We start from the raw sequence: 20,754 nt of genomic DNA on the forward strand, positions 1-20,754 counted from the left end.
CTTTTTCAGCTTTTAAGAGTAGTTCTTTCTTAGTTGTGTTTCAAATAAACAGATGAGGTGTATCACGTTTACAGAACTGTTGTCTTTAGACTGTTGTGATGTAATGTTTTGTAGGCCAGATCTATTTAAGTCGTTAAGAGATGGTAATTTGATAGAACCTTCTATTTAGACTGTTGAGGTGCAGTACTCTCATAAAACTATTCCATTTAGAGTGTTGAGGTGTAGTACTCTCACAGAACTGTTCCATTTAGAGTGTTCAGGTGTAGTGCTTTTTTATATATGTTCTATTTAAGTCGTTAAGATGTCGTACTTTCGGAGAACTGTTCTATTTAAACGCTTGAGATGTACATTTTTGATTGAACTCTCCGTTATAAGTCGGTGTATGTTCTTTAATTGAGCTGTTCTATTGACTTTCATCAAATTTAGATTTTGATCGTACGGTGCTATTTAAACAGTTAAGATGTTGGTATTTCTTATTACTTTCTACATAAACATTTTTTAGTAGCAGGTTTATAAAACCAATCTTGTTAAACTATTCAGGTGTTGTAATTTCGTTGAAGTGTTTGAAATAAGCAGATGAGGTTTTGTACCGTTATAGAAGTTTTCTATTTAAACCGTTTATGTGTATTAATTTTTTGTAGAACTGTTATATTTGGACTGTTGATATGTAATTTTCTAATATATCTGTTCTATCCAATTCGTTAAAAGTGTTACCTCTATAGAACTGTGTCTCACAGATTGTTGAGATGTAGTACTTTGATGAAAATGTTCTATTTAAACTATTAAGATGCTGTACTTCTTTAGAACCGTGTAGATAAACTTTTGAACTTTAGTAGATTCATAGAACTGTTCTATTTAAACTGTTGAGGTGTAATTTTTTAATAGAACTCTTTAATGTCATCGTTTAAGATTTAGTGCTTTTGAAGAACTCTTCTCTTTAGACTATTCATTTGTCGTACTTTCTTAGAAGTGTTCCAAATATAAAGCAGAAGTGTGGTACTTTGATGGAAGTTTTCGACTTAAACATTTTGGTGTATTACTTTTATAGAACTGTTATTTTTAGCGTTATGATGTAGTAGATTTATAGAAGTGTTCTTTTTAAATTATTCAGCTGTAGTACTTCTTTAGAAGTGTTCCAAATAAACAAGTGAGGTGTTGTACTTTCATAGAAATTTTCTATTTAAAGAGTTTAGGTGTATTACGTTTAGAGAACTGTTGTCTTTAGACTGTTGAGATGTAATGTTTTGTAGGCCAGATCTATTTAAGTCGTTAAGAGGTTGTAATTTGATAGAACCTTCCATTTAGAGTGTTAAAGTGTAGTATTCTCATAGAACTGTTCCATTTAGAGTGTTGAGGTGTAGTGCTTTCTTTTATATGTTTTGTTTAAATCGTTAAGATGTCGTACTTTCACAGAACTGTTCTTGGTAAACATTTGAACAGTATGATATCACAGAACTGTTCTATTTAAACTCTTCAGATTAAATTTTTGATAGAATTCTCCGTTATAAGTCGGTATATGTTCTTTGATTTTACTGTTCCATTGAATTTCTTCAAATTTAGTTTTTGATCGTTCGGTGCTATTTAAACAGTTAAGATGTTGATCTTTAAAGATTTTTCAGTAGTAGGTTTATAAGACCAATCCTTTTAAGCTATTCAGCTGTTCTAACTTCGTAGAAGTGTTTGAAATAAGCAGATGAGGTTTTGTACCTTAATAGAAGTTTTCTATTTAAACCGTTTCTGTGTATTACTTGTATAGAACTGTTGTATTTGGACTGTTGAGATGTAATTTTCTAATTGACCTATTCTATCCAATCCGTTAAATATGGTTCCTTCTTAGGACTGTGTCTCATAGATTGTTGAGGTGTAGTACTTTGATGAAAATGTTCTATTTAAAGTATTAAGATGTGTACTTCTTTAGAACCGTTGTAGATAATCTTTTGAACTTTAGAAGATTCATAGAACTGTTTTATTTAAACTGTTTAGGTGTAAAATTTTGATAGAACTGTTTTATGTAACCGTTTAAGATTTAGTGGTATTGACGAACTCTTCTTTTAAACTATTCAGTTGCATTACATTCTTCGAAGTGTTCCAAATAAACCCTGATTTGTGTTTCATGAATGGAAGTTTTCTACTTAAACATTTTGGTGTATTACTTTTATAGAACTATTCTTTTTTAGCGTTATGATGTAGTAGGTTTATAGAAGTGTTCTTTTAAACTATTCAGCTGTAGTACTTCTTTAGAAGTGTTCCAAATAAACAAGTGAGGTGTGGTACTTTCATAGAAATTTTCTATTTAAAGAGTTTAGGTGTATAACGTTTGCAGAACCGTTGTCTATAGACTGTTGAGATGTAATGTTTTGTAGGCCAGATCTATTTAAACCGTTAAGAGGTGGTAATTTGATAGAAACTTCCATTTAGACTTTTGAGGTGCAGTACTCTCATAGAACTGTTCCATTTAGTCTGTTGAGGTGTAGTACTGTCATAGAACTGTTCCATTTAGAGTGTTATGGTGTAGAGCTTTTTTATGTATGTTCTTTTAAATCGTTAAGATGTCTTACTTTCACAGAACTGTTCTAGGTAAACATTTGAACAGTAGGATTTCACAGAACTGTTCTATTTAAACTCTTGAGATGTAAATTTTTAATAGAATTCTCCCTTTTAAGTCGGTGTATGTTCTTTGATTGAATTGTTCTATTGAATTTATTGAAATTTAGTTTTTGATCGTACGGTGCTATTTAAACAGTTAAGATGTTGATTTGATTTCTTTCTACATAAACATTTTTCAGTAGTAGGTTTATAAGACCAATCTTTTTAAACTATTCAGGTGTTGTAATTTCGTAGAAGTGTTTGAAATAAGCAGATGAGGTTTTGTACCTTTATAGAAGTTTTCTATTTTAACCGTTTATGTGTATTACTTTCATAGAACTGTTGTATTTGGATCGTTGAGATGTAATTTTCTAATATATCTGTTCTATTCATTTCCTTAAAAGTGTTACCTTTATAAAACTGTGTCTCATAGATTTTTGAGATGTAATACTTTTATCAAAATGTTCTATTTAAAGTATTAAGATGTTGTACTTTTTTAGAACCGTTGTAGATAAACTTTTGAACTTTAGAAGATTCATAGAACTGTTTTATTTAAACTGTTTAGGTGTAATTTTTTGATAGAACTGTTTTATATAACCGTTTTAGATTTAGTGCTTTTGAGGAACTCTTCTTTTTCAACTATTCAGTTGCAGTACATTCTTCAAAGTGTTCCAAATAAACCCCTGAGTTGTGTATCATGAATGGAAGTTTTATACTTAAACATTTTTGGTGTATTACTTTTGTATAACTATTTTATTTAGCGTTATGATGTAGTAGGTTTATAGAAGTGTTCTTTTAAACTATTCAGCTGTAGTAGTTCTTTAGAAGTGTTCCAAATAAACAAGTGAGGTGTGGTATTTTCATAGAAATTTTCTATTTAAAGAGTTTAGGTGTATAACGTTTGCAGAACCGTTGTCTATAGACTGTTGAGATGTAATGTTTTGTAGGCCAGATCTATTTAAACCGTTAAGAGGTGGTAATTTGATAGAAACTTCCATTTAGACTTTTGAGGTGCAGTACTCTCATAGAACTGTTCCATTTAGTCTGTTGAGGTGTAGTACTGTCATAGAACTGTTTCATTTAGAGTGTTATGGTGTAGAGCTTTTTTATGTATGTTCTTTTAAATCGTTAAGATGTCTTACTTTCACAGAACTGTTCTAGGTAAACATTTGAACAGTAGGATTTCACAGAACTGTTCTATTTAAACTCTTGAGATGTAAATTTTTAATAGAATTCTCCGTTTTAAGTCGGTGTATGTTCTTTGATTGAATTGTTCTATTGAATTTATTGAAATTTAGTTTTTGATCGTACGGTGCTATTTAAACAGTTAAGATGTTGATCTTATTACTTTCTACATAAACATTTTTCAGTAGTAGGTTTATAAGACCAATCTTTTTAAACTATTCAGGTGTTGTAATTTCGTAGAAGTGTTTGAAATAAGCAGATGAGGTTTTGTAACTTTATAGAAGTTTTCTATTTAAACCGTTTATGTGTATTAATTTTTTATAGAACTGTTGTATTTGAACTGTTGAGATATAATTTTCTAATATATCTGTTCTATCCAATTCGTTAAAAGTGTTACCTTTATAAAACTGTGTCTCATAGATTTTTGAGATGTAATACTTTTATCAAAATGTTCTATTTAAAGTATTAAGATGTTGTACTTTTTTAGAACCGTTGACGATAAACTTTTGAACTTTAGAAGATTCATGGATCTGTTTTATTTAAACTGTTTAGGTGTAATTTTTTGATAGAACTGTTTTATGTAACCGTTTTAGATTTAGTGCTTTTGAGGAACTCTTCTTTTAAACTATTCAGTTGCAGTACATTCTTCGAAGTGTTTTAAAGAAACAGCTTAGGTGTGGTACTTTGATAAATGTTTTCCACTTAAACATTTTTGGTGTATTACTTTTATAGAACTATTCTTTTAGCGTTATGATGTAGTAGATTTATAGCAGTGTTCTTTTTAAACTATTCAGCTGTAGTACTTCTTTAGAAGTGTTCCAAATAAACAAGTGAGGTGTGGTACTTTCATAGAAATTTTCTATTTAAAGAGTTTAGGTGTATTACGTTTACAGAACTGTTGTCTTTAGACTGTTGAGATGTAATGTGTTGTAGGCCAGATCTATTTAAGTCGTTAAGAGGTTGTAATTTGATAGAACCTTCCATTTATAGTGTTAAAGTGCAGTACTCTCATAGAACTGTTCCATTTAGAGTGTTGAGGTGTTGTGCTTTCTTGTGTATGTTCTGTTTAAATCGTTACGATGTCGTACTTTCACAGAACTGTTCTAGGTAAACATTTGAACAGTATGATATCACAGAACTGTTATATTTAAACTCTTGAGATGTAAATTTTGATAGAATTCTCCTTTATAAGTCGGTATATGTTCTTTGATTGAACTGTTCTACTGAATTTCTTGAAATTTAGTTTTGATCGTACGGTGCTATTTGAAGAGTTAAGATGTACTTTCTTATAACTTTGTACATAAACATTTTTATGTAGTAGGTTTATAAAACCAATCCTTTTAAGCTATTTAGCTGTTCTAACTTCGTAGAAGTGTTTGAAATAAGCAGATGAGGTTTTGTACCTTAATAGAAGTTTTCTATTTAAACCGTTTCTGTGTATTACTTGTATAGAACTGTTGTATTTGGACTGTTGAGATGTAATTTTCTAATTGACCTGTTCTATCCAATCCGTTAAATATGGTTCCTTCTTAGGACTGTGTCTCATAGATTGTTGAGGTGTAGTACTTTGATGAAAATGTTCTATTTAAAGTATTAAGATGTGTACTTCTTTAGAACCGTTGTAGATAAACTTTTGAACTTTAGAAGATTCATAGAACTGTTTTATTTAAACTGTTTAGGTGTAATTTTTTGATAGAACTGTTTTATGTAACCGTTTAAGATGTAGTGGTATTGACGAACTCTTCTTTTTAAACTATTCAGTTGCAGTACATTCTTCGAAGTGTTCCAAATAAACCCCTGAGTTGTGTTTGATGAATGGAAGTTTTCTACTTAAACATTTTTGGTGTATTACTTTTATAGAACTATTCTTTTAGCGTTATGATGTAGTAGGTTTATAGAAGTGTTCTTTTAAACTATTCAGCTGTAGTACTTCTTTAGAAGTGTTCCAAATAAACAAGTGAGGTGTGGTACTTTCATAGAAATTTTCTATTTAAAGAGTTTAGGTGTATTACGTTTACAGAACTGTTGTCTTTAGACTGTTGAGATATAATGTTTTATAGGCCACATCTATTTAAGTCGTTAAGATGTGGTAATTTGATAGAACCTTCCATTTAGACTGTTGAGGTGCAGTACTCTCATAGAACTGTTCCATTTAGAGTGTTGAGGTGTAGTGCTTTTTTTATATATGTTCTTTTTAAATCGTTAAGATGTCGTACTTTCACAGAACTGTTCTAGGTAAACATTTGAACAGTAGGATTTCACAGAACTGTTCTATTTAAACTCTTGAGATGTAAATTTTTAATAGAATTCTCCGTTATAAGTCGGTGTATGTTCTTTGATTGAATTGTTCTATTGAATTTATTGAAATTTAGTTTTGATCGTACGGTGCTATTTAAACAGTTAAGATGTTGATCTTTCTTTTACTTTCTACATAAACATTTTTTCAGTAGTAGGTTTATAAGACCAATCTTTTAAACTATTCAGGTGTTGTAATTTTGTAGAAGTGTTTGAAATAAGCAGATGAGGTTTTGTACCTTATAGAAGTTTTCTATTTAAACCGTTTATTTGTATTAATTTTTTACAGAACTGTTGTATTTGGACTGTTGAGATGTAATTTTCTAATATATCTGTTCTATCCAATTCGTTAAAAGTGTTACCTTTATAAAACTGTGTCTCATAGATTGTTGAGATGTAGTACTTTGATGAAAAAGTCCTATTTAAAGTATTAAGATGTTGTACTTTTTTAGATACGTTGTAGAGAAACTTTTGAACTTTAGAAGATTCATAGAACTGTTATATTTAAACTGTTTAGATGTAATTTTTTGATAGAACTGTTCTATTTATCCGTTTAAGATGTAGTGCTATTGAGGAACACTTCTTTTTAAACTATTCAGTTGCAGTACATTCTTCGAAGTGTTCCAAATAAACAGCTGAGGTGTGTCTCATGCATGGAAGTTTTCTACTTAAACATCTTTTGTGTATTACTTTTATAGAACTGTTCTTTTTAGCGTTATGATGTAGTAGTTTTATATAAGTGTTTTTTTTTAAACTATTCAGGTGTAGTACTTTCTTAGAAGTGTTCCAAATAAACAAGTGAGGTGTGGTACTTTCATCGAAATTTTCTATTTAAAGAGTTTAGGTGTATTACGTTTACATAACCGTTGTCTTTAGACTGTTGAGATGTAATGTTTTTTAAGCCAGATCTATTTAACCCGTTAAGAGGTGGTAATTTGATAGAACCTTCCATTTAGAGTGTTGAGGTGCAATACTCTCATAGAACTGTTCCATTTAGTGTGTTGAGGTGCAGTACTCTCATAGAACTGTTCCATTTAGAGTGTTGAGGTGTAGTGCTTTCTTATATATGTTCTATTTAAATCGTTAAGATCTCGTACTTCACAGAACTATTCTGGGTAAACATTTGAACAGTAGGATTTCACAGAACTATTCTATTTAAACTCTTGAGATGTAAATTTTTAATAGAATTCTCCGTTATAAGTCGGTGTATGTTCTTTGATTGAATTGTTCTATTGAATTTATTGAAATTTAGTTTTTGATCGTACGGTGCTATTTAAACAGTTAAGATGTTGATCTTTCTTATTACTTTCTACATAAACATTTTTCAGTAGTAGGTTTATAAGACCAATCATTTTAAACTATTCAGGTGTTGTAATTTCGTAGAAGTGTTTGAAATAAGGAGATGAGGTTTTGTGTCTTTATAGAAGTTTTCTATTTAAAACGTTTATATGTAATTTTTTTTTATAGAACTGTTGTATTTCGACTATGGAAATGTAATTTTCTGATAGACCTGTTCTATCCAATACGTTAAATGTGGTACCTTCATAGAACTGTGGCTTCTATATTGTTGAGGTGTAGTACTTTGATAAAAATGTTCTATTTAAACTATTAAGATGTTGTACTTCTTTTGAACCGTTGTAGATAAACTTTTGAACTTTAGAAGATTCATAGAACTGTTCTATTTAATCTGTTGAGGTGTAATTTTTTGATAGAACTGTTCTATTTATCCGTTTATGTTCCATATAGTGCTATCGAGGAACTCTTTTTTTTAAAAAACTATTCAGCTGTAGTACTTCTTTAGAAGTGTTCCAAATAAACAAGTGAGGTGTGGTACTTTCATAGAAATTTTCTATTTAAAGAGTTTAGGTGTATTACGTTTGCAGAACCGTTGTATTTAGACTGTTGAGATGTAATGTTTTGTAGGCCAGATCTATTTAAGCCGTTAAGAGGTGGTAATTTGATAGAACCTTCCATTTAGAGTGTTGAGGTGCAGTACTCTCATAGAACTGTTCCATTTAGAGTGTTGAGGTGTAGTGCTTTCTTATATATGTTCTGTTTAAATCGTTAAGATGTCGTACTTTCACAGAACTGTTCTAGGTAAACATTTGAACAGTATGATATCACAGAACTGTTCTATTTAAACTCTGAGATGTAAATTTTTGATAGAATTCTCCATTATAAGTCGGTATATGTTCTTTGATTGAACTGTTCTATTGAATTTCTTGAAATTTAGTTTTGATCGTTTGGTGCTATTTAAACAGTTAAGATGTTGTACTTTCTTATAACTTTCTACATAAACATTTTTCAGTAGTAGGTTTATAAGACCAATCTTTTAAACTATTCAGGTGTTGTAATTTCGTAGAAGTGTTTGAAATAAGCAGATGAGGTTTTGTAACTTTATAGAAGTTTTCTATTTAAACCGTTTATGTGTATTAATTTTGATAGAACTGTTGTATTTGGACTGTTGAGATGTAATTTTCTAATATATCTGTTCTATCCAATTTGTTAAAAGTGTTACTTTTATAGAACTGTGTCTCATAGATTGTTGAGTTGTAGTACTTTGATGAAAATGTTTTATTTAAAGTATTAAGATGTGTACTTCTTTAGAACCGTTGTAGATAAACTTTTGAACTTTAGAAGATTCATAGAACTGTTCTATTTAAACTATTTAGGTGTAATTTTTTTATAGAACTGTTTTATGTAACCGTTTTAGATTTAGTGGTTTTCAGGAACTCTTCTTTTTAAACTATTCAGTTGCAGTACATTCTTCGAAGTGTTTTAAAGAAACAGCTTAGGTGTGGTACTTTGATGGATGTTTTCCACTTTAACATTTTTGGTGTATTACTTTTATAGAACTGTTCTTTTAGCGTTATGATGTAGTAGATTTATAGAAGTGTTCTTTTAAACTATTCAGCTGTAGTATTCTTTAGAAGTGTTCCAAATAAACAAGTGAGGTGTGGTACTTTCATAGAAATTTTCTATTTAAAGAGTTTAGGTGTATTACGTTTACATAACCGTTGTCTTTAGACTGTTGAGATGTAATGTTTTTTAAGCCAGATCTATTTAACCCGTTAAGAGGTGGTAATTTGATAGAACCTTCCATTTAGACTGTTGAGGTGCAGTAATCTCATAGAACTGTTCCATTTAGTCTGTTGAGGTGTAGTACTGTCATAGAACTGTTCCATTTAGAGTGTTATGGTGTAGTGCTTTTTTATGTATGTTGTTTTAAATCGTTAAGATCTCGTACTTTCACAGAACTATTCTGGGTAAACATTTGAACAGTAGGATTTCACACAACTGTTCTATTTAAACTCTTGAGATGTAAATTTTTTAATAGAATTCTCCGTTATAAGTCGGTGTATGTTCTTTGATTGAATTGTTCTATTGAATTTATACAAATTTAGTTTTTGATCGTACGGTGCTATTTAAACAGTTAAGATGTTGATCTTTCTTTTTACTTTCTACATAAACATTTTTCAGTAGTAGGTTTATAAGAGCAATAGTTTTAAACTATTCAGGTGTTGTAATTTTGTAGAAGTGTTTGAAATAAGCAGATGAGGTTTTGTACTATTATAGAAGTTTTCTATTTAAACAGTTTATTTGTATTAATTTTTTACAGAACTGTTGTATTTGGACTGTTGAGATGTAATTTTCTAATATATCTGTTCTATCCAATTCGTTAAAAGTGTTACCTTTATAGAACTGTGTCTCATAGATTGTTGAGATGTAGTACTTTGATGAAAATGTTCTATTTAAAGTATTAAGATGTTGTACTTTTTTTGAACCGTTGTAGAGAAACTTTTGAACTTTAGAAGATTCATAGAACTGTTCTATTTAAACTGTTTAGATGTAATTTTTTGATAGAACTGTTCTATTTATCCGTTTAAGATGTAGTGCTATTGAGGAACTCTTCTTTTAAACTATTCAGTTGCAGTACATTTTTCGAAGTGTTCCAAATAAACAGCTGAGGTGTGTCTCATGCATGGAAGTTTTCTACTTAAACATTTTTGTGTATTACTTTTATAGAACTGTTCTTTTAGCGTTATGATGTAGTAGTTTTATAGAAGTGTTTTTTTTAAACTATTCAGCTGTAGTACTTTCTTAGAAGTGTTCCAAATAAACAAGTGAGGTGTGGTACTTTCATAGAAATTTTCTATTTAAAGAGTTTAGGTGTATTACGTTTACAGAACTGTTGTCTTTAGACTGTTGAGATGTAATGTTTTGTAGGCCAGATCTATTTAAGTCGTTAAGAGGTGGTAATTTGATAGAACCTTCCATTTAGAGTGTTGAGGTGCAGTACTCTCATAGAACTGTTCCATTTAGAGTGTTGAGGTGTAGTGCTTTCTTATATATGTTCTGTTTAAATCGTTAAGATGTCGTACTTTCACAGAACTGTTCTAGGTAAACATTTGAACAGTAGGATTTCACAGAACTGTTCTATTTAAACTCTTGAGATGTAAATTTTGATAGAATTCTCCGTTATAAGTCGGTATATGTTCTTTGATTGAATTGTTCTATTGAATTTATTGAAATTTAGTTTTGATCGTACGGTGCTATTTAAACAGTTAAGATGTTGATCTTTCTACATAAACATTTTCAGTAGTAGGTTTATAAGACCAATCTTTTAAACTATTCAGGTGTTGTAATTTCGTAGAAGTGTTTGAAATAAGCAGATGAGGTTTTGTACCTTTATAGAAGTTTTCTATTTAAACCGTTTATGTGTATTATTTTTTATAGAACTGTTGTACTTGGACTGTTGAGATGTAATTTTTTATATATCTGTTCTATCCAATTCGTTAAAAGTGTTACCTTTATAAAACTGTGTCTCATAGATTGTTGAGATGTAGTACTTTGATAAAAATGTTCTATTTAAACTATTAAGATGTACTTTTTTAGAACCGTTGTAGATAAACTTTTGAACTTTCGATGATTGATAGAACTGTGTTATTTAAACTGTTTAGGTGTAATTTTTTGATAGAACTGTTTTATGTAACCGTTTTAGATTTAGTGCTTTTGAGGAACTCTTCTTTTAAACTATTCAGTTGCAGTACATTCTTCGAAGTGTTCCAAATAAAAGCTGAGGTGTGGTATTTTGATGAAAGTTTTCGACTTAAACATTTTTGGTGTATTACTTTTATAGAACTGTTCTTTTAGCGTTATGATGTAGTAGATTTATAGAAGTGTTCTTTTTAAACTATTCAGCTGTAGTACTTCTTTAGAAGTGTTCCAAATAAACAAGTGAGGTGTGGTACTTTCATAGAAATTTTCTATTTAAAGAGTTTAGGTGTATTACGTTTACAGAACTGTTGTCTTTAGACTGTTGAGATGTAATGTTTTGTAGGCCAATCTATTTAACCCGTTAAGAGGTGGTAATTTGATAGAACCTTCAATTTAGACTGTTGAGGTGCAGTACTCTCATAGAACTGTTCCATTTAGTCTGTTGAGGTGTAGTACTGTCATAGAACTGTTCCATTTAGAGTGTTATGGTGTAGTGCTTTTTTATGTATGTTCTTTTAAATCGTTAAGATGTCTTACTTTCACAGATCTGTTCTGGGTAAACATTTGAACAGTAGGATTTCGCAGAACTGTTCTATTTAAACTCTTGAGATGTAAATTTTAATAGAATTCTCCGTTATAAGTCGGTGTATGTTCTTTGATGGAATTGTTCTATTGAATTTATTGAAATTTAGTTTTTGTTCGTACGGTGCTATTTAAACAGTTAAGATGTTGATCTTTCTTATTACTTTCTACATAAACATTTTTATGTAGTAGGTTTATAAACCAATCCTTTTAAACTATTCAGGTGTTGTAATTTCGTAGAAGTGTTTGAAATAAGCAGATGAGGTTTTGTACCTTTATAGAAGTTTTCTATTTAAACCGTTTCTGTGTATTACTTTTATAGAACTGTTGTATTTGGACTGTTGAGATGTAATTTTGTAATAGACCTGTTCTATCCAATACGTTAAATGTGTTACCTTCATAGAACTGTGTCTCATAGATTGTTGAGGTGTAGTACTTTGATAAAAATGTTTTATTTAAACTATTAAGATGTTGTACTTTTTTTGAACCGTTGTAGATAAACTTTTGAAGTTTAGAAGATTCATAGAACTGTTCTATTTAAACTGTTTAGATGTAATTTTTTGATAGAACTGTTCTATTTATCCGTTTAAGATGTAGTGCTATTGAGGAACACTTCTTTTAAACTATTCAGTTGCAGTACATTCTTCGAAGTGTTCCAAATAAACAGCTGAGGTGTGTCTCATGCATGGAAGTTTTCTACTTAAACATTTTTTGTGTATTACTTTTATAGAACTGTTCTTTTAGCGTTATGATGTAGTAGTTTTATAGAAGTGTTTTTTTTAAACTATTCAGCTGTAGTACTTTCTTAGAAGTGTTCCAAATAAACAAGTGAGGTGTGGTACTTTTATAGAAATTTTCTATTTAAAGAGTTTAGGTGTATTACGTTTACAGAACTGTTGTCTTTAGACTGTTGAGATGTAATGTTTTGTAGGCCAGATCTATTTAAGTCGTTAAGATGTGGTAATTTGATAGAACCATCCATTTAGAGTGTTGAGGTGCAGTACTCTCATAGAACTGTTCCATTTAGAGTGTTGAGGTGTAGTGCTTTCTTATATATGTTCTATTTAAATCGTTAAGATCTCGTACTTCACAGAACTGTTCTAGGTAAACATTTGAACAGTAGGATTTCACAGAACTGTTCTATTTAAACTCTTGAGATGTAAATTTTTAATAGAATTCTCCGTTATAAGTCGGTGTATGTTCTTTGATTGAATTGTTCTATTGAATTTCTTCAAATTTAGTTTTTGATCGTTCGGTGCTATTTAAACAGTTAAGATGTTGATCTTTCTTTCTACTTTCTACATAAACGTTTTTCAGTAGTAGGTTTATAAGACCAATCTTTTTAAACTATTCAGGTGTTGTAATTTCGTAGAAGTGTTTGAAATAAACAGATGAGGTTTTGTACCTTTATAGAAGTTTTCTATTTAAACCGTTTATTTGTATTCATTTTTTATAGAACTGTTGTATTTGGACTGTTGAGATGTAATTTTCTAATATATCTGTTCTATCCAATTCGTTAAAAGTGTTACCTTTATAAAACTGTGTCTCATAGATTGTTGAGATGTAGTACTTTGATGAAATGTTCTATTTAAACTATTAAGATGTTGTACTTTTTTTGAACCGTTGTAGAGAAACTTTTGAACTTTAGAAGATTCATAGAACTGTTCTATTTAAACTGTTTAGGTGTAATTTTTTGATAGAACTGTTTTATTTAACCGTTTAAGATGTAGTGCTATTGAGGAACTCTTCTTTTAAACTATTCAGTTGCAGTACATTTTTCGAAGTGTTCCAAATAAACAGCTGAGGTGTGTCTCATGATGGAAGTTTTCTACTTAAACATTTTTGTGTATTACTTTTATAGAACTGTTCTTTTAGCGTTATGATGTAGTAGTTTTATAGAAGTGTTTTTTTAAACTATTCAGCTGTAGTACTTTCTTTTAGAAGTGTTCCAAATAAACAAGTGAGGTGTGGTACTTTTATAGAAATTTTCTATTTAAAGAGTTTAGGTGTATTACGTTTACAGAACTGTTGTCTTTAGACTGTTGAGATGTAATGTTTTGTAGGCCAGATCTATTTAAGTCGTTAAGAGGTGGTAATTTGATAGAACCTTCCATTTAGAGTGTTGAGGTGCAGTACTCTCATAGAACTGTTCCATTTAGAGTGTTGAGGTGTAGTGCTTTCTTATATATGTTCTGTTTAAATCGTTAAGATCTCGTACTTCACAGAACTATTCTGGGTAAACATTTGAACAGTAGGATTTCACAGAACTGTTCTATTTAAACTCTTGAGATGTAAATTTTTAATAGAATTCTCCGTTATAAGTCGGTGTATGTTCTTTGATTGAATTGTTCTATTGAATTTATTGAAATTTAGTTTTTGATCGTACGATGCTGTTTAAACAGTTAAGATGTTGATCTTTAAATATTTTTCAGTAGTAGGTTTATAAGACCAATCTTTTTAAACTATTCAGGTGTTGTAATTTCGTAGAAGTGTTTGAAATAAGCAGATGAGGTTTTGTACCTTTATAGAAGTTTTCTATTTAAACCGTTTATGTGTATTAATTTTTTATAGAACTGTTGTATTTGGACTGTTGAGATGTAATTTTCTAATATATCTGTTCTATCCAATTCGTTAAAAGTGTTACCTTTATAAAACTGTGTCTCATAGATTGTTGAGATGTAGTACTTTGATGAAAATGTTCTATTTAAACTATTAAGATGTTGTACTTTTTTAGAACCGTTGTAGATAAACTTTTGAACTTTAGAAGATTCATAGAACTGTTCTATTTAAACTGTTTAGGTGTAATTTTTTGATAGAACTGTTTTATGTAACCGTTTTAGATTTAGTGCTTTTGAGGAACTCTTCTTTTTAAACTATTCATTTGTCGTACTTTCTTAGATGTGTTCCAAATATAAAGCTGAGGTGTGGTATTTTGATGAAAGTTTTCGACTTAAAATTTTTGGTGTATTACATTTATAGAACTGTTCTTTTTAGCGTTATGATGTAGTAGATTTATAGAAGTGTTCTTTTTAAACTATTCAGCTGTAGTACTTTTTAGAAGTGTTCCAAATAAACAAGTGAGGTGTGGTACTTTCATAGAAATTTTCTATTTAAAGAGTTTAGGTGTATTACGTTTACCGAACTGTTGTCTTTAGACTGTTGAGATGTAATGTTTTGTAGGCCAATCTATTTCACCCGTTAAGAGGTGGTAATTTGATAGAACCTTCAATTTAGACTGTTGAGGTGCAGTACTCTCATAGAACTGTTCCATTTAGTCTGTTGAGGTGTAGTAGTCATAGAACTGTTCCATTTAGAGTGTTATGGTGTAGTGCTTTTTTATGTAAAATCGTTAAGATGTCTTACTTTCACAGATCTGTTCTGGGTAAACATTTGAACAGTAGGATTTCGCAGAACTGTTCTATTTAAACTCTTGAGATGTAAATTTTTAATAGAATTCTCCGTTATAAGTCGGTGTATGTTCTTTGATGGAATTGTTCTATTGAATTTATTGAAATTTAGTTTTTGTTCGTACGGTGCTATTTAAACAGTTAAGATGTTGATCTTTCTTATTACTTTCTACATAAACATTTTTATGTAGTAGGTTTATAAACCAATCCTTTTAAACTATTCAGGTGTTGTAATTTCGTAGAAGTGTTTGAAATAAGCAGATGAGGTTTTGTACCTTTATAGAAGTTTTCTATTTAAACCGTTTCTGTGTATTACTTTTATAGAACTGTTGTATTTGGACTGTTGAGATGTAATTTTGTAATAGACCTGTTGTATCCAATACGTTAAATGTCGTACCTTCATAGAACTGTGACTTCTAGATTGTTGAGGTGTAGTACTTTGATAAAAATGTTTTATTTAAACTATTAAGATGTTGTACTTTTTTTGAACCGTTGTAGATAAACTTTTGAAGTTTAGAAAATTCATAGAACTGTTCTATTTAAACTGTTTAGGTGTAATTTTTTTGATGGAACTGTTCTATTTAGAGTTATGATGTAGTAGTTTTATAGAAGTGTTCCAAATAAACAAGTGAGGTGTGGTACTTTCATAGAAATTTTCTATTTAAATAGTTTAGGTGTATTACGTTTGCAGAACCGTTGTCTTTAGACTGTTGAGATGTACTGTTTTGTACGTCAGATGTATTTAAGCCCTTAAGAGGTAGTAATTTGATAGAACCTTCCATTTAGACTGTTGAGGAGCAGTATTCTCACAGAACTGTTCCGTTTAGAGTGTTGAGGTGCAGTACTCTCATAGAACTGTTCCATTTAGAGTGTTATGGTGTAGTGCTTTTTTATGTATGTTCTTTTAAATCGTTAAGAACTCTTACTTTCACGGAACTGTTCTGGGTAAACATTTGAACAGTAGGATTTCACAGAACTGTTCTATTTAAACTCTTGAGATGTAAATTTTTAATAGAATTCTCCGTTATAAGTCGGTGTATATTCTCTGATTGAACTGTTCTATTGAATTTATTCAAATTTAGTTTTTGATAGTACGGTGAATTTTAACAGTTAAGATGTTGATCTTTAAACATATTTCAGTAGTAGGTTTATAAGACCAATCTTTTTAAACTATTCAGGTGTTGTAATTTCGTAGAAGTGTTTGAAATAAACAGATGAGGTTTTGTACCTTTATAGAAGTTTTCTATTTAAACCGTTTATTTGTATTAATTTTTTACAGAACTGTTGTATTTGGACTGTTGAGATGTAATTTTCTAATATATCTGTCCTATCCAATTCGTTAAAAATGTTACTTTTATAAAACTGTGTCTCATAGATTTTTGAGATGTAGTACTTTGATCAAAATGTTCTATTTAAAGTATTAAGATGTTGTACTTTTTTAGAACCGTTGTAGATAAACTTTGGGACTTTCGATAATTCATGGAACTGTTTTATTTAAACTGTTTAGGTGTAATTTTTTGATAGAACTGTTTTATGTAACCGTTTTAGATTTAGTGCTTTTGAGGAACTTTTCTTTTTAAACTATTCATTTGTCGTACTTTCTTAGATGTGTTCCAAATATAAAGCTGAGGTGTGGTATTTGGATGAAAGTTTTCGAGTTAAACATTTTTGGTGTATTACTTTTATAGAACTGTTTTTTTTCGCGTTATGATGTAGTAGATTTATAGAAGTGTTCTTTTTAAAATATTCAGCTGTAGTACTTCTTTAGGTGTGTTCCAAATAAAGAAGTGAGGTGTGGTACTTTCATAGAAATTTTCTATTTAAAGAGTTTAGGTGTATTACGTTTATTGAATTGTTGTCTTTAGACTGTTGAGATGTAATGTTTTGTAGGCCAGATCTATTTAAGTCGTTAAGAGGTTGTAATTTGATAGAACCTTCTATTTAGAGTGTTAAAGTGCAGTACTCTCATAGAACTCTTCCATTTAGAGTGTCGAGGTGTAGTGCTTTCTTTTTATGTTCTGATTAAATCGTTAAGATGTCGTACTTTCACAGAACTGTTCTAGGTAAACATTTGAACAGTAGGATTTCACAGAAGTGTTCTATTTAAACTCTTGAGATATAAATTTCTGATAGAACCTTTCTTTATAAGTCGGTATATGTTCTTTGATTGAACTGTTCTATTGAATTTCTTGAAATTTAGTTTTTGATCGTACTGTGCTATTTGAACAGTTAAGATGTTGTAATTTCTTATAACTCCCTACATAAACATTTATATGTTGTAGGTTTATAAAACCAATTTTTTAAAACTATTCTTGTGTTGTAATTTTGTAGAAGTGTTTCAAAAAAGTAGATGAGATTTTGTATTTTTATAGCAGTTTTCTTTTTAAACCGTTTATGTGTATTACTTTTATAGAACTGTTGTATTTGGACTGTTGAGATGTAATTTTCTAATGGACCTGTTCTATCTATTCCGCTAAATATGGTTCCTTCATAGAACTGTGTCTCATAGATTGTTGAGGTGTAGTACTTTGATAAAAATGTTCCATTTAAACTATTAAGGTGTTCTACTTCTTTTGAACCGTTGTAGATAAACTTTTGAACTTTAGAAGATTCATAGAACTGTTCTATTTAAACTGTTTGGGTGTAATTTTTTGATAGAACTGTTCTATTTATCCGTTTAAGATGTGGTGCTGTTGAGGAACTCTTCTTTTTGAATTATTGATGTGTGTGGTACTTTCTTGGAAGTTATAGTTTTGAGGTTAAGTACTCTCATAGAACCGTTCCATTTAGTGTTGAGTTGTAGAGATTTCTTAAATATGTTCTATTATAACCGTTAAGGCTCGTATTTTCACAGAACTGTTGTAGGTAAACATTTGAGATGTAGGATCTCACAGAACTGTTCTATTTAAACTCTTGAGATGTAAATTTTGATAGAACTGTCCATCATAAGTCGCTACATCTTCTTTGATTGAACTGGTCTATTGAATATCCTCAAATTTAGTTATTGATTGAAGTTTCTTTTTATACAGTTAAAATGTTGTGCTTTCTTAGAACTTTCTATATAAACATTTTAATGTAGTAGTTTTATAAAACCAATCTATTTTGAACTATTTAGGTGTTGTAATTTCTTAGAAGTGTTTCAAATAAGCTGATGAGGTTTTGTACCTTCATAGAAGTTTTCTATTTAAATCGTTTAGGTGAATTATTTTAATAAAACTGTTCTATTTTGACTGTTGAGATGTAACTTTTTCATAGAACCGTTCTTCTTAGGCTGTTGAGGTGTAGAACTTTCATTAAAGTCTTTTATTTAAACCATTAAGATGTTGTACTTCGTTAGAACCTTTCTAGATAAACTTTTGTACTTTAGTAGATTCAAAGAACTGTTCTATTTAAACTTTTCAGGTGTAAATTTTTGTTAGAACTATTCTATTGAAACTGTTGAGGTTGAGTAGTTTCAGAGAACTGTTTTGTTTATATCTTTTGGGTATTTAAACAGATGACGTGTATTACTGAGTACTCTCTTAGAAGTGTTCTATTTAAATCGTTAACATATTCTTTGTTCATAGAACTGTTCTAGTTAAACCGTCAAAATGTTTTAATTTTATGGAACGATTCTGTTTAAATTGTATATTTAATTTTGTTGATAGAATTGTTCTATTAAAACTGTTGAAGTGTAGTTGTTTCTCAGTATTTTTCTTTTTAAAATATTAGAGTGTATTACTTTTATGGAAATGTTCTATTTGAATAGTTGATTTGTAGTACTTTTATGGAACTCTTCTGTTAACCGTTAAGATGTAGAACTTCAATAGAACTTGATGTTCGATATAAATTCTTGAAATGTAGTATTTTTTTCATAGAACTGTTCCATTGAACCGTGAAGATGTACTTTCATTGAACTATCTTATTTAAAACGTTAAGATGTAATAATTTCGTACAATTGTTCTTTTTAAACTGTCTAGGTGTAGTACTCTCATAGAACTGTTCGGTTTAAACTTTTCAGTTGCAGTACTTTCATGGAGCTGTTCCATTTTTAGTGCTGATGTGTAGTACCTTTATAGAACTTCTGTGTTTGTACAGCCTAAGTGTAGTACTTTCATAGAACTGTTAAGATGGAATTTTTTGATAGAATAGGTTTATTAAAACTGTTAAGATGTTCTACTTTTGTGGAAATGTTCTATTTAAACTGTTCAAGTATAGTTCTTTCATAGAACTGTTCCATTTATAGTGCTGAGGTGTAGTACGTTCATAGAAACGTTCTTTTTAAATTTTTGAGGCGTGGTACTTTTGTAGAACTGCTTTGTTTAAACTGTTAAGGTGTATTACTTTAATTGAATTGTTGTTTTTAAAGTGTTGAGATGTAATTTCTTGATAGAACTGTTCTGTTGAAACCGTTGAGGTGTAGTTCTTTTATACAACTGTTCTGTTTAAACTGTTAACGTGTGTTACTTGTATAAAACTGTTCTAGTTAAACTGTGCTATTTGCGTTTCAGAGAACTGTTCTGTTTAAACTCTTGAGAAGTAAAATTTTGATAGAACTGTTATATATAAACCATTATGATGTTGTACTTATATCGAACTGTACATTATTGTAATTACTTAGTACATTGTACATTTTTGTATACTTAGTGTTTTGTTTTTTGTACTATTATCGTGAATAATAAATTAAGAATTGAGTATTGTGCACTTTACTGCTTTCGTGTTAATTTATTGCCAGAATCAGATACATGGTGCGGTTTTCACTTTACTGTTAATCAGAGCAGTAATGCTCTTCTTTTCTATAAGTACAGTTGTTATAAAATCAAGTTATAAACAGAAAACTGAATAGCCATTTGTAAACGCGCAACAATTACTTACAGTATCAGATTTTAAAACTTATTATTGTAGTTAGATAAATTACCCATAAAACTCATTAGAAAAATACTAACATAAGAGAGAACCTTATTCATTCCTTGGTCTTAACTTTCTACGTAGTATTATAATCCTGTTACTTAAAATTAAACGTCGTGTTTCGACGTTATACAGCATCTTTTTCTAACAAATATCTTAAATTTCTTCAGTTCTGTTTTATTCAATCCACTATTATAAACTATTAACAAGACATCTGGTAACAGGCATTATAATGTTTTTCCTATAATATGTGTTTATGTTGTTCTTTTGAATTAAGCACAAATCTACACAATGGGCTATCTATGCTCTGCCCACCACGGGTATCGAAACCTGGTTTTAAGCGTTGTATGTCCCCAGACATACCGCTGAGCCACTGGGGGCATGAATTTATGAAAACGTCATTCTCACATTTACATTTTATTTACAAAACTGTTACAATCAAATTATAAAACGTCATATTTGCTACACTGAAATGTGACTCAGTGTCAGTATAGAACGATATAACTTCTTTTGTATAGTCGCCTATAAAAGACTTAGCCGATCCTTTGTCGTTAATTTCAAAATGGTTCTTGTGCTTTTTCTTGGCAGCGGTTTATTTGTCACCAGGTGCTATTTAAAACATTGCTTCCAAATAGAGCATCTTACATTCTCATCCAACTCATTAGCGTACAGTGTAGTTGAAAGACACCTTTTTATTTTCGATACTTGTAAGTTAAGTATTTTCAATGATAAAAGTAAATTAGACTTATCGGTTTATTGCGTACCATATGGTTTTCGAATAATACATTAAGACACTGTATGTGTTGTTACAATA

Source organism: Tachypleus tridentatus, chromosome 1 (assembly GCF_004210375.1).
Source record: "Tachypleus tridentatus isolate NWPU-2018 chromosome 1, ASM421037v1, whole genome shotgun sequence".
NCBI classification, from domain to species: domain Eukaryota; kingdom Metazoa; phylum Arthropoda; class Merostomata; order Xiphosura; family Limulidae; genus Tachypleus; species Tachypleus tridentatus.